The sequence below is a fragment of the Pogona vitticeps genome, chromosome 2 (assembly GCF_051106095.1).
Source record: "Pogona vitticeps strain Pit_001003342236 chromosome 2, PviZW2.1, whole genome shotgun sequence".
Lineage (NCBI taxonomy): Eukaryota > Metazoa > Chordata > Lepidosauria > Squamata > Agamidae > Pogona > Pogona vitticeps.
Window position 1 is genome coordinate 137,714,558 of NC_135784.1, and position 14,456 is coordinate 137,729,013.

Here is a 14,456-nt window from a genome sequence, read left to right on the forward strand (position 1 = left end):
GACTGAGAGTCTGTGGGGACTCAAGTCTGGGAAATAATAGGTTTTGACTCAGCCAGCCAATGCCTTCATCTCCGTTTCCTCCAAGACTGTAGCAGACAAAACAAACTGTTCAGATGAGCGGATGGCAGGCGTGAATAGTCCTTTCCACTGGAACCCTCGGGCAAGGAGTTGGATTTCTAAGTTCTTGGCTGGATCTGCTGCTGATGTCTGCGATTTCCTTCTGGATAAGGTGTCATATCCACAGACTTACTAAACACTTTTAATTCAACAACATCCCGCTTTCTATGTAACAGTATGGACAAGAGCTGATCTTAAAGGCGTCTTTATTTCCTGCATCTGGCACAGTTTTTTTTCCCTCCCAAGGTGCAGCTGGCTTTGTGTCTTACTGTGAACTAGAAAAAGAGACAGCAGCAAGCCCCTCACCTATTTAAAAAAAAAAAGGGGGGGGAATCAGCTGGAACAGATCGCTCTTTGCTACTTTTAGCCTCTACTGAGAATCTGGGTTTTGGCTCAAAACGGCCATCAGCCCTACTGGAAGGCAGATGGAAAATGTGATTTTGTTTCTTGGTCTGCTTCCAAGTGGAAAGCTGGTCAGCCAATCATTCTGGCTAAATAGACAAATGGAAATCCACCTGGAATGATGATGAAGAAAAATTGGAGTTGTACTTACTACCTGTAACTATTGTTCGTCGGCTGTGGTCAGATCACATATGTTCTCCCACTGCCCCAGTGTTTACTTCAGTGAGATATACCATACTCTTAAGACTGGAATGACACGGAGAAGATCAGAGTCATGCCTTTGCAAGGCTGGCATGCCCATCTGTGAGGTACTTTGTATTTTGGAGGAAAGGCTGTAGTTCGGTGGCATATATCAAGAGTCTCGGGTTCAGTCCTCGCATCTCTCAGTCAGATTGGGACTAATTCCTGTCTCAGAACCTGCAGAATCACAACTCATACTGATCCAGATGAGTCAGTAGCCCAGTGGAATTAGGAGGAGCTTCCTATGTTGATAGACTTCTGTTCTGAGGACTGATCAACCTTGAGTAGAAATATCTGAGGTACATAACATGACGGAACACAAGTGCATCTTATATTTTCTCTCTCTGAGTCTATGTGGTCATAATTAAGTGTCAATCGGGGGCGGGGGGGATGGATACAGGTAATTGAGGTATAATCCAGCAGCAGCAGCAGGAGACCACAGCTGTTGAACTGGATCTAGAGAAGCAGAAAGCTGGAACCAGTTTCAAGCAAGGTGGACAGGCCATTAGAACCATTGAAGGCTTTCTGTGGGGCTCCAGGTAGTCTCCTGTCGAGAAAGTGATATGGCTCACATCTATTTCTTTTCAGTAGTGGTGCAGTAATAAGTGAATTCTTTAAAAATAAAACAAAGAAATTCTCTGGTTTTTGAATGTGGGATGTTGTGATTCTGTACTCACAATTCAAAGCACCAGGAAATGGCTGCACAATACTGTGCCCACATTGCTAACAAGAAAAAGGATGCTAAGCTTTACATCGCAAAGAGCAACCTTAACACTGACAACACCAGTGGCGACAGTCAAGGTGCTCTATAGGATACACTCTTGTGTTCACTACCGTTCACTACCATACCATGCAAGGGAAAATGCCAAAAACTGCCCCCTTTTTTCATCAGTTAACCAAGTCTCACTCAAACACAGAGCGGTAATTAGGGCTGTGTTTCAACAAGTGTGACAGATGAAAAGATCACTGGTGTCTGCATAGGAGGGGGGTAAAACAATTTTACCTTGTAAAGCTCACAACTCTTGAACTGTTTATTCAAACAGCCCCGTATTTAGCATAAAGCAAGAGAAGACGGCTACATCTGTGACAAACTGGTGCTGATCAAAGGTCCAGTTTTAAAGTTATAATGGGGGGCACCCCTATATTTTGACCTGACTTATGGAATGCTGAATTGGGTGGTCACACAATATCTATTGGGGCACTCGTGTGCACCAATAAGAGAGCAATTAAAGTACTCTTAAACACTGCTAATATGATGCTACCGTGGCCCCATTCTGCTATCTATCCACAGACATGTCTCTGTGAGTCATAATCTAATGTAGTTAGTTATCCTCAGCTGCATTATTCTGAACTAAGGAAATGTTTTTATCAAGGAAAGATAGGAAAAAATTGAACTTTCACTGACATCTGTGACTGAACACTTAATAGTATAGTAAAGATTGCACCCTGAAAATCAGGACATTGCCAAACATTAAAACCACACTTGACCTTTGGTATTTCAGACTAACATCACAAAGATTAGGCCTATTTAAGGGGCATGTAAATATGTCCCTCAAGCAGTCTCAGTCATTAATATTCTCTGCCACATTGAAGAAAGAATTCTGGAGGAACGTAAGACTTTATCGTGGTGATGACAGAAAAGTTATTAATGAAACAGAAAGATGGTGAAGAATCATTATTTTGTCTTGCTTTTGGCTTGTGTGATTGCCTATATTGGTCCTTTAGAGCTACTGATGGGTATGTCCAGATGACATCCTGATGTGCATGGTGTGGGAGGGAACCCTTCCCCTTTTGCCTGCCTTCTGCTAGCGAGGATTGCAATCTGCAATGCAAATTAAAAGTTGCATTTTTAAAAGTTTAGTAGATAAACTGATATAGCACTAATTCAAATGCTTCCCATATCTTGTCAGTCCAGTGCTATTTCACTTGCTATACATTTTAAAGAACTTTGGATAGAGGCTCGTAACATTGTCCAGGAGGCAGCAACAAAAACCATCCCAGAGAAAAGGAAATGCAAGAAAGCAAAGTGGCTGTCCAATGAGGCCTTAGAAATAGCAGAGAGGAGAAGGGAAGCAAAATGCAAGGGAGATAGGGAAAGTTACAGAAAATTGAATGCAGACTTCCAAAGAATAGCAAGGAGAGACAAGAGGGCCTTCTTAAATGAACAATGCAAAGAAATAGAGGAAAATAACAGAAAAGGAAAGACCAGAGATCTGTTCAGGAAAATTGGAGATATTAGAGGAACATTTTGCGCAAAGATGAACATGATAAAAGACAAAAATGGGAGGGACCTAACAGAAGCAGAAGACGTCAAGACGAGGTGGCAAGAATACACAGAGGAATTATATCAGAAAGATTTGGATATCCCGTACAACCCAGACAATGTAGTTGCTGACCTTGAGCCAGACATCCTGGAGAGCGAAGTCAAGTGGGCCTTAGAAAGCCTGGCTAACAACAAGGCCAGTGGAGGTGATGGCATTCTAGTGGAACTATTTAAAATCTTGAAAGATGATGCTGTTAAGGTGCTACATTCAATATGCCAGCAAGTTTGGAAAACCCAACAGTGGCCAGAGGATTGGAAAAGATCAGTCTATATCCCAATCCCAAAGAAAGGCAGTGCCAAAGAATGCTCCAACTACCGTACAATTGCACTCATTTCACACGCTAGTAAGGTTATGCTCAAAATCCTGCAAGGTAGGCTTCAGCAGTATGTGGACCGAGAACTCCCAGAAGTACAAGCTGGATTCCGAAGAGGCAGAGGAACTAGAGACCAAATTGCTAACTGGCGCTGGATTATGGAGAAAGCCAGAGAGTTCCAGAAAAATATCTACTTCTGCTTCATTGACTATGCGAAAGCCTTTGACTGTGTGGACCACAGCAAACTATGGCAAGTTCTTAAAGAAATGGGAGTGCCTGACCACCTTATCTGTCTCCTGAGAAACCTATATGTGGGACAGGAAGCAACAGTTAGAACTGGTCATGGAACAACTGAGTGGTTCAAAATTGGGAAAGGAGTACGACAAGGCTGTATATTGTCCCCCAGCTTATTTAACTTATATGCAGAATACATCATGCGGAAGGCTGGACTGGAAGAAACCCAAGCCGGAATTAAGATTGTTGGAAGAAATATCAACAACTTCCGATATGCAGATGACACCACTCTGATGGCAGAAAGTGAGGAGGAATTAAAGAACCTTGTAATGAGAGTGAAAGAGGAGAGTGCAAAAAACGGTCTGAAACTCAACATCAAAAAAACTAAGATCATGGCCACTGGTCCCATCACCTCCTGGGAAATAGAAGGGGAAGACATGGAGGCAGTGTCAAATTTTATTTTCCTGGGGTCCATGATCACTGCAGATGGAGACAGCAGCCACGAAATTAAAAGACATCTGCTTCTTGGGAGGAAAGCGATGACAAATCTTGACAGCATCTTGAAAAGCGGAGACATCACCTTGCCAACAAAAGTCCGAATAGTCAAAGCTATGGTTTTTCCTGTCGTGATGTATGGAAGTGAGAGCTGGACCATAAAGAAAGCAGACCGCCGAAGAATTGATGCCTTTGAATTCTGGTGTTGGAGGAGGCTCTTGAGAATCCCCTGGACTGCAAGGAGAACAAACCTATCAGTTCTAAAGGAAATCAACCCTGAGTGCTCACTGGAAGGACAGATCCTGAAGCTGAGGCTCCAGTACTTTGGCCATCTCATGAGAAGAAAAGAGTCCTTGGAAAAAACCTTGATGTTAGGAAGGTGTGACTGCAAGAGGAGAAGGGGACGACCAAGGATGAGATGGCTGGACAGTGTTTGCGAAGCAACCAACATGAATTTGACACAACTCCGGGAGGCAGTGGAAGATAGGAGGGCCTGGCGTGCTCTGGTCCATGGGATCATGAAGAGTCGGACACGAGTAAACGACTAAACACACAACACACACATTTTAAAAAAGGATTTGAATGCCAGTGAAAGGGGTGGGTAAATGGGTTGTGTTAATAGCACAGAGTGGTGAGGGAGAAAGGGGCTGTGTAGTGTGAGCACTTGAAACATACCATTCCGGGATAATTAAATATTTCTATGTGAGCTGTGACAGCAATGTAAATGCCAGGGTGCAGTATAAAGAAACCCACACCAGCTTGGAACAAACATCTGTGTGATCAAGCTTGCATTATGTCTGACCACCAGAGCTAAACAGAAGCAGTGTCCTTGTGCCCATGGATTATAAAGTGACAGCAAACTGAGGAAGAGAACAATCAAAGTGCTTTTTAAATTATGTGCTGTCAGGAAGGCTGGCATTCCTACACTGGGAAGGATACTAATGACAGACCAAATTGTCAGGACAGGTTCAATGGCAGAAGGCCAAGAGCCATCTCGAATGTCTCTTTAAAAGGCAAATGTCAGATACGTCTATAAAATAATAACTGATAACCTATAAACAATGACATCACTGTCCACCTCAGTGCTGTGGAGGTGATTTAGAGACATTTTGCCAGCTTGAAATGAGAACAGCTGCTCTCTGCTGGAAAGAGAAGGAAATCTTCTCATTAACATTAAATTTAAATGAACCATTCTTCATTTGCATATTTCTGTGGTGTTCTGTTTCTGTAAAAGAGTAACTTGGGAGTGACAATTGAGATCAAGGTTCAGTAATCAGGTTCTCCTTGACTGCATTTCTGAAGACCATAAAACAATACTTTAGAAACAAAATTGGATCTGGCCAAGAGTATGGACAATCTTCACTTGTCCACTCAAAAACTTTAGCTAATATCCGTGCCTCCTTAGTGTCAGACCATGATGTAAAACAGCCCCACAGGAATCCATTCTGCACACTGGTCAAGACCCTCACTACTGGCTGCAGCCACATATTAATTTTAGAATTTATTCATTATCCGTATCGTTTAGGGCAAGCAAATGTGTTTGAGTAGTCGACATCTCATCTCGTTTCATTCTAAAGCTCTTTGGTTCTCTTGCTTCCACATCACATTCCATTAGGAATGTTAGGAAAAAGCAGGCATGCAATCCATATTGCATGCCTGCATACAAAGTTGTGAGTTGAGTAACACTTTTACTGGATCATTGAAAAGTTCTGGAGAACTTGAAAGCTTGCCTTAAGTCAGAGCTGTTCCATCTTCTTTCTTTTGATATACATTTAGAACAGCTGTTCCCAACCTGGTGTCCTCCACATACACTGGACATATATGTTCGCTCCCCCTATCGCTATTGACCATACCCTCTGGGGAGGGGACTGGTTTTGTAGTGCAGTGCTTAGGAATGGGGCAGATTGCAAAATGCTGAAATAAAGTTTTTCAGAGATACATCTAAACATGTGAAGTGGGGACAAAACAAGCATGTGTTCTGAAATGTTTATGATGGGGGAGTCAGGTGAAAGTGGCACAGTCAGTTTTCTGCCATTTGAAGGCCCTGTGCTTATGTACATGAGCATATGCACAAACACAACCTTTTTTGGGGGGGACACTGCTGGTTAAGATTTCAGCAATACTTGAGGATCATTGCATACATACATTTTAATAAGACAAAGTAATGTTGTGAATATAAACAAACTCATGTATATGCAAACCATGTTGCCTAGAGGCTAGAATGTTGGATGGGGACCTGGGAGATCCTCGTTTTAATCCATGCTGAAGCATGAACTCTACTGGATGACTTTAGAGCCCTCACTCTTTCTCAGCCTGACCTCTACCTCCCAGGACTGTGGCCAAGGTATAGTGGGAAGCAGGAGAGCCATGAATGCCACCATGAGCTCAAAAGGGGAGAAGCAGGATATGAGCGTAGCCAATAAATAATAAAGTGTGAATGTTTCTGAGCAAATCTAAAATGGAACTTTACTTCTCAAGGATTCACAACTGAATGTAAATCTTTATGGAGTGTCTGCTACACTTAGGTCTTTCTGTATACAGTTATAAATGTAAATTTTGATTATCACATGCCTACCAATTTTAAGCACTTAAATCCTAGAGTAGAAATTCTCATGCATACACTTGGTGCAAATTATTATCTACCGTTTCCTGTTGTGTGGTCCTCATTGTGACTGAACTTTGGATCTAGAGAGGAGATTGCAATGGATCCTGTAATCAACAGATTCTCAACCCAATTCCTCATATGGCACCTGCAGCCATAACTACATGCCTTATTGCAAACCGTATCATGATGATTTGCAACAAGGTGACTGCAGGTGCCATATTAAGAATTCTGTTGAGAATCTGCTGATTGTAGTTTCCTCACTAGAGCCAATGTTCAGTGAAAATTATCATCACACAACTGGAAAAATGTAAATGCATTTGTACATATTTTTGTCTTCATCTAGAACAGGCTGCTTTTTAGTTGATTTGGATCACAGAATTCCAACCACTGGCTATGCTGGGGCTGATGGGAGTTGTAGTCCAAAACAAGAGGAAGGGAGCCATTTCTCTACCTGATCTAGAAAGACCCAGGCCTGAATGTGTGTTTGCATCAGTGATGAAAATCTGGGCTATGGGTTGTGTGTATGTGTGCCCTTGTGCCCATCCACACGTGTGTCCATCTGTGTGTGTGCCCTCCAATTTCAAGGTTCTTTGGATACCTCTATGTGCGGCTCAACGCGGGACTTGCTTGATCCGGAGAATTAAATGCAGAGAACGCGAAATCCAAGACCCCAGTTAATAGCTGCCGCGGATATATGAGAGCGCTCTTGGATCTCAGACAACCGTTTTCCTGTGTAAACCTTTGTGCTCTGTGCTGTGCAGGTGTCTGGCTGCAGGATTGGCCACGGGGAGCTGGATGTAAATAAAGCTTGCAGAAGCCTGGGCTGTTCCCCACTGCCACCAAAGACCAACACTTTCCCTGGCTCAAAATAAAGGTCTTAAATCTCAATTAGGCTGGAGAGAATGTGATCCTGAAAGAAGGCCAATACCTGTAAACACAGCTGACATAACCAGATTTAAATCTGAGCTCCAGGGCAAATGTGGGGGTGGTAGGAAAAAGAAAGGGAAGGAAATGAAGCCTACTCTGCAAAATGTACTGCAAGGCAAACCCAGGCAGGTCCGCTTCCTCCCGCAAGCTGGGTAGATATAAAGATGAGGCCATTAGACATAAAGGTAACAGCATCCCCCCCCCCCGAAGTCACCAAACTGATGGAGAACAGAGCTGGCCCACAGGAATGAAAAACATCATATGGCTTCCCCTATTTCTCAGAAGCAAGCCCCATGTGCTAAAGGCAACATGCACATATGCAAACATGCACTGGAAAGGTTTCTACCTGGTGGGCCCAGCCTGGACCACAGCCAGAGTCAGCCTCTACTTGCTGGTCAAGAAGGAAAAACTCTGCACAAGCTCAGGTCATAACCCCTCACCCTCCAACCTCCTTTGACATAAAGCGGCTGAAACACAGTAAACACCTGCTGGGTGGACACTACAATGACAGTAGTTACTGTCATTGAGGAGAAGATGATGTGAAGTCCAGATTGGCCTCTTGTGTGCTTGTGCCTGTGAACATTTCCCATGGTTAGACTCCAAGGTGGGAGGGGCCCAGCCCTTTTGGGTCAGGGGGCTGCATGAGCTCCTGGCTTGGGTGTCAGTTGCCACAGTTATGCCTCTGCGCACACACGGACACCCTCTCCAGCAACCTTTTCCACCTTGCCCCAAGAAAATGGGTAGCCTTTACGCCCCCCAAGTAATGAGTTGTGATTTATATTTACAACATTATTTTGTTCCCCCCCCCCCCGAAAGCACAGCATGAAAAGAATAATCTATAGGGTCATCTCTGGGGCAGCTGGAATAAAAAGAAGACCCTCCGTTATTGCCCTGCCCCAGGATCCTCCTATAGATGGCATTTTGTCCATTGCTAGCAGCAGAAGTGGGAGAAAAAGCAGGCTGGCCGGGAAGGATTCAGTGGCAAGGCTTTCATGGAGCACATGTTCATGGAGCACTCCCCCCTCATGGGGGGGGAGCTGCCGCGGGGGCCACCAAGTTGCATGTAGCCCACTCATACCCCAAAGGATGTCCTTGAGCTCATTGGCTCAAGCAGCTGCCTTGTAGTGAGGATATCAAACTTGAAATATCCTAGTGGCCATTCTCTTCTCTGTTCCTGTACAGGGTTCGTCTTTTGTCTTCTTCTCTGGCCGAACATTCATAAAACCATCTTAATCATCACTCAGTACTGCTTTCCATATGAGGTGCATCACAGATGAGTGGATGAAGAAGAGTAAGCGAAACTCAAATAGACGGAGGAATTAGCAGAGAGACGGGAACAGCCAGAGATCCTTTCCAGATGGGGTGAGAGTTCTGCCCGATTTGGTCATGGTTCCTCCCAAGTAAAAGCAGCCTCCCCAGGATCATGTCAACAATTTAGATTAATAATCCACATTTATAAAAAATGCTTCTCATTGGGGGGGGTGGATCTTTGGAATTCTTGCTAGAAACCCTCAGCCTTAGTGTAGCTTGTGTTCTGAAGCATATATATATTTTCATGGAACAGAGAGTTAATTAGTGCTGCTAATTAGAAGGTTCTGATTGGGAGGTTTTGCTGGCAGGAACAAACTGCACGGGAAGCACAGGATAGAGCCATCGCACTAAACTAAGCCCTCCCCCCCAACAAACGCATGGGACATGCATGGAGCCACTGGGGAGGCGTCAACACTTTTGCAAGGCATTCTTCATCAGGCGGGTCTTAAAATCCTGTAAACCTGAACGATGGTGATCTCCATCAAATGTAATTGAAAATGTTGTAGCATAATTTCTACTCTAGGCCCATAGGGCCTTTGAATGGCAGTTTTGTTTGACGTTATTGTTTTTCTGCATGATTAAAACTCCTTTTAAATGATTTTGAACTGTATGGACTGTATACTTGCTTTAATACAACCATTTATTTAATACTTTTCAAATACTGTAATTTATTGTGTATTTTTACAATGTTGAACTTGTTCTTTAAATGCACATTGTCAGCTGCCTTGGATCCCACAAGGGGCAAAGGAAGGTATAAATAGGTAAATAATGCCGTCTTAATAAACCCATTTACTAAGCCCTGCTGAAGACAGCTTGACTTACTTCTAGGCAACGATGCCTAGTGGTCTGCGGTACATGTGTGATTCGGAATACAGACTAAGAAATAACATCAGAAGATTCTTCCCTCTTATGTGACGTTGTGGGGGTGAAAGTGAGATGGGATAGAAGGAATTGGGGTCATGAGTATTAATGGGGTAGCATGTAGAGAGAGCGCAGTGCTGAAATGAGGAGTCCTGTTGATTTAGCTGAGCAATCTCCTCTGGTTCCCTCTGCTCCACATAATGCTAGCTCCTGAGCTGCAACTTGTGAATGGATATCAATTGCCCCTATATTCTTTTAAATATTGTTTTGTATGAAAGACCATTCATTGTCAAGATTTCCCAGAAGATGCACTAACAGAAAATCATTTAATTGGATTGAGCCGTATGGAAAGTGCAGTCTGATGCCACAGATGATGATGATGATGAGGCCTCACTGCATAAAAAGCCACACTGGCAAAAGCGGAGAAACTCTTTTTGGCAGGCATCCTCAAGCACACCTCCTGTAGGCTCATGGTGGGCAACCTCCTATGGGTGGAGGCGGCACTGATGACGAGCCCACTCTGGGTTGCCCCCTCTCCCTCCCCCCACCACTACTGAACTCCACCCTGTTCCCACTTGCTTTGGGCCACTCTGGGAAAACAACAGCAATACGATTCTGGGGAAAGTTGTGGGTGTTTTTTCTTTTTCTCATTTTGCAGTGGAGCAGTCCTCAAGAGTAGAAACCAGTTTGGTTTGCAAAAATGCCATGGCCTGTAACCTACAGATTTCCCATATCCTTATTGTAGTACTTACAGAGAAAAGGCAGCCTGAGATTCCATGGAGCTTTGATTCAACAAAGCTTTTAAGAAGGCATCTGAGTTCTAAGCTGGTGAAAAAGCACATAAACCCGGGGGCCTGTCTCAATGCTTATGTAAGCAGCCTGTCCGTTGATGGCGTCACCGCAGTAGGTGTGCTGGGGTTCGGCTAGAGATCAGTGATGCCACACCCGCAGTTGCTCTGGCATCTTCAAGCCTGACTTGAAGAGACTCCAGTCTGAAATTTGGGGAGCCATTCTCAGTCAGTGGGGAAAACAGAGAGCTGGACAGGCTGGTGGTCTGACTCTGTATAGGGCACCTTACTGCTGCTAGCAGTGGCAATATGCTTTGCAGCAGCTGTAACAGCAAAAGTAGGAACAATCACTCATTTACCATCAGGTTATTTGTAATCTCCCCCAGTTGTCCCTTCCTTGAGATGGACACAGTGATGCTGTAGTGTACTAGGGATTTATCAGCTTGGAAAACGGAAAGCAGGGTTATAACTTTCAATGTGAACACACAAATGGCTTGTTTCGTTTTAATTTATTTATTCCTTAAAATATTTTTTATCCCACCTTTCTCCTTACAAACCAAGGCAGCTGGCCTGCGAGCAAAGAGGGATATACTACCCTTCTTTGCTCACTTAATGTTGGGGGGCATGAACTCCTGAAACCCAAGCAGTTAGAAAATGCCTTGTAGGTGTGCTTTAGTAAGTATTTTCTTGCAACAAATATTGCTTTGTAAGGTGCCATTAACCCCAGAACTGTTTTATTGAGTATGACACCTGATAACATAGATAAGACAAAGGAATATATACTGTAGTTATATACATAGTTACTGCAGCCAGAATTCTCTATGCTAAAAATTGGAAAAGTCCGACGGTACCGAAACAAGAAGACCTTATAGAGAACATACGGGAAACAGCGGAAATGGACATTTTATCAGAAGTGATGAAGGACTGTCCTTTACAAAAGGCAACAAAAAGGACTTATTCTACAAATGGACTGAATCAACAGGCAGCGTATGAAGAGCATATATTGAAACGAGAACTTAAACCTGGAAGGTAAAAAGAATAATTTGGAATCTTGATATGGCAATAGGTATAGAATGGACGTTAGTATGTTATTGTTTCTCCTCTTCCCTATTAACCTCAATTCCCCTTTTCCTTTTTGTCATCCCCTTGTTAAAAAAAGAAAAAAGAAAATGCCTTGTAGGTGTGCCAGGCAAGGTGTTCCACAATGCAGAACGGTTTATGGCCATCAGCCACCCCCTGAACAGTCATCTCCATCTTGGGGTTCTCTAGCTCAACCAGTGGGGCTGTAGGGGGGTGGGAAGGGGGGGAGTGAGGTGTGGTCCAGCGTGGGGAGTTGACACTCAGGGTTCCACCTCTAGTGCAGTTTCTTCTGGTGCTTTCTCTCTCCCCCGGTTCTGTCCCAGCATTGTTTCCCTCTGCATTCCTGTTCATCCCAGAAAGAAGGCTTCCATGGGCTCCTAGCTTGTTGCATCCATTCTGCCTCTTCTGGGGGGACCCACAGCTGGACCCTCTCACCTGTTCAGGGATCCTTCTGCTCATCCCAGCTTTGTCCGGGGTCAAGTCCTGGTGCTCCTGCTGTTTCTGCCTGGCAGGCCTCCTAGTCCAGGGTCTCTTCTGCCTCCTCCCAGAGCTCTATACCCACCACAACTAAGGGCTCCCCTTGTAGCGAACAGGCCTGCCCTCACCTGTCCGTCACAGCTGAAGAGTGGAGAAGGAGCCAATGAGTGGACAGAAGGCGGTGCCAAGGGGGGAGGGGGCTGGATATAAAGGCTGGTGCATGGAATATGAAAGAGACTCTGTGAGTGAGAGAGATTCTGGTAGTGAGAGACTGTGTGAAACTTAAAAGTGTACTAAGAGTGAGTGAGAGATCTGTAAGGACGCTGAATGGAACAGAGAGTTGATAGAGCTTTAAACTTAAAGTAGAATTGATTCAGATTCAAGTGATTAACAACCTGTGATTTACCTACTGTATATTAACCTGATGTTAACCTCCCTGATCAAATAAATGAGTTAAGTTTCAAAAGTACACATGTCTCCTTGAGTGAATGGTATTGAGACAGCAATACCTGGTGGCAGCGAAGAAGGAAGAAGAGCAAGAACCTTGTGAAGGCCTGGGGAATAGGGGCTTCAAAGGAGATCGCCACACCCCTCCACCCTCCAGGTCGTTCTCCCCCTTGGTTTGACTGTCACCTGATGGCTCCCCCCATCTTCCTCCTCTTCTCCTCCCCAGTCTACTAGGGAGCAGCATGTGGGGAATTTCTTTGGAGGGGTCTACCCTGCTGCTGGTAGTCGAGACCTGGATGGTGGCCCCTTACTCTCTTCACCCTGCTAAGACTACTGTTGGGAGGAGAGATTTTCTTGTGCATCCGAATCCGTTTCCAGCCCACCTAAGGTGTCTTCCAGAGTGGGATGGCTGACTTCCCACCATGGCCACTAAGAATGGCGATGCTGCAGCATGTGTGGGCAGTCGCCTGGCTGTGTGTTCCCAGGGGTGTCGTGGTGAGTTCTATTTAGAAGCTCTGAGAAACCTGCAAGAAATGGGCACAGGTCCCCTTACTCTGTTGTATAAAGGACACTCCTGTTCATTCAGGTGTGCTTTTCCTTTTCCTCCTGCTGCTAATCCTCATTAAAGTTACAAAGGGGTTTCTTGGCATAGCAAACTGCAGTATTCCAGATTTCTTTTCTTTCTTGTTTTAAGCTAAACTACAGCCGTTTTGTGGTTATACTTAGTTTTGTGGTTATACCTTCTCCGAAAGGAACTATAGGTCTGTGGGGTGTGTGTGTGTGACTGGGGGACCAGACGTTTTTCAGTACCAGCAGGGCTACCACTCCCACCTTATCATTTCCATCACTTCTTTAGGAGAAGCCATTTATCATCCACTTCCAGCTTGCATTATAGTCACACTGGACAACATACATCAGCTCAGAACTGCTTGTTGTTCTTCTCCTACAAGGGGTTGGGCATCATCATTGCTTCTCTGATATTGAACATGGCAGCTCTAAATAATAGTGCTGTGTTGCATCCTAGTTTCCAAGGTTTTCAGCCCGTAAATTCCACTTCTTCCTGTATTTATGTTCTCTTTTATTTTAGCTTGAATGATCAGCTGAAACAATCTTCACTTTCTGTTTCTCATTATGGAGCAACTGTTAGGAAACAGCTTGTACAACTTTAAAATAACTTTCAGCACATTATGTATCCATTTTTACTGCTCACATGTTCTGGATTTTCACCACATTAGATCTCAGGGCAAAAGAGGACAAAATATAGCAAGATTTATTGATGCATTTCACACATGAAGCCATTGATCTGTGAGATCTGAGCAAGCAATAAATTTCCTCACGGATTCAGACTAAATTGCGAGAAACAAAATCAGCTTGTATTGAGAGGAAAAAGACAGAAAGATGATCTTTTTCTCTCTCTGCTGTGTGAATTGTTTGTGAGTCAAGAAGAAGACAAAAATACTAAGCAAGGACTAAGTTGAAGAGTCTTGTGAGATACTGAGGACTTCATCTGAGCTAGGTCTCCCTGTGAAGACAGCAAAAAATGTTGCTCTTTCATCTTTAATCTCACAAATGTCTTCAGATACAATATACAGTATTCATAAACGAGACGGAAAGAACTTGAGATTTTAAAGAAAGATGTCTCCATGCAGGAGAAAGTGAAAGTGACAGATCCTAGCCTGCCAAGATTTCAGGTCTTTGCAAGAGCTCTGTGTGCAGTCTTTCCCAAGAGAAAGGTGTGACTTGATGGCCCAGTTATCCTGACCTGGATCAGTCTAGATCATGATAAACTGGGTTGTTTTGAGGTGCAGTAATCATTTGAGGATTGACCACATCGC

General features: G+C 44.0%; 1 long non-coding RNA gene across 1 annotated transcript in view; it reads left to right on the forward strand.

Annotated features, from left to right (window-relative positions):
* LOC144586278 (uncharacterized) overlaps nucleotides 1–14,456 on the forward strand; it is a 34,046-nt gene that overhangs the window by 3,592 nt on the left and 15,998 nt on the right. The window contains exon 2 of the long non-coding RNA XR_013541012.1: nucleotides 1–14,456. This exon is cut by the window's right edge and continues 15,998 nt beyond it. This is a non-coding gene — a long non-coding RNA (uncharacterized LOC144586278).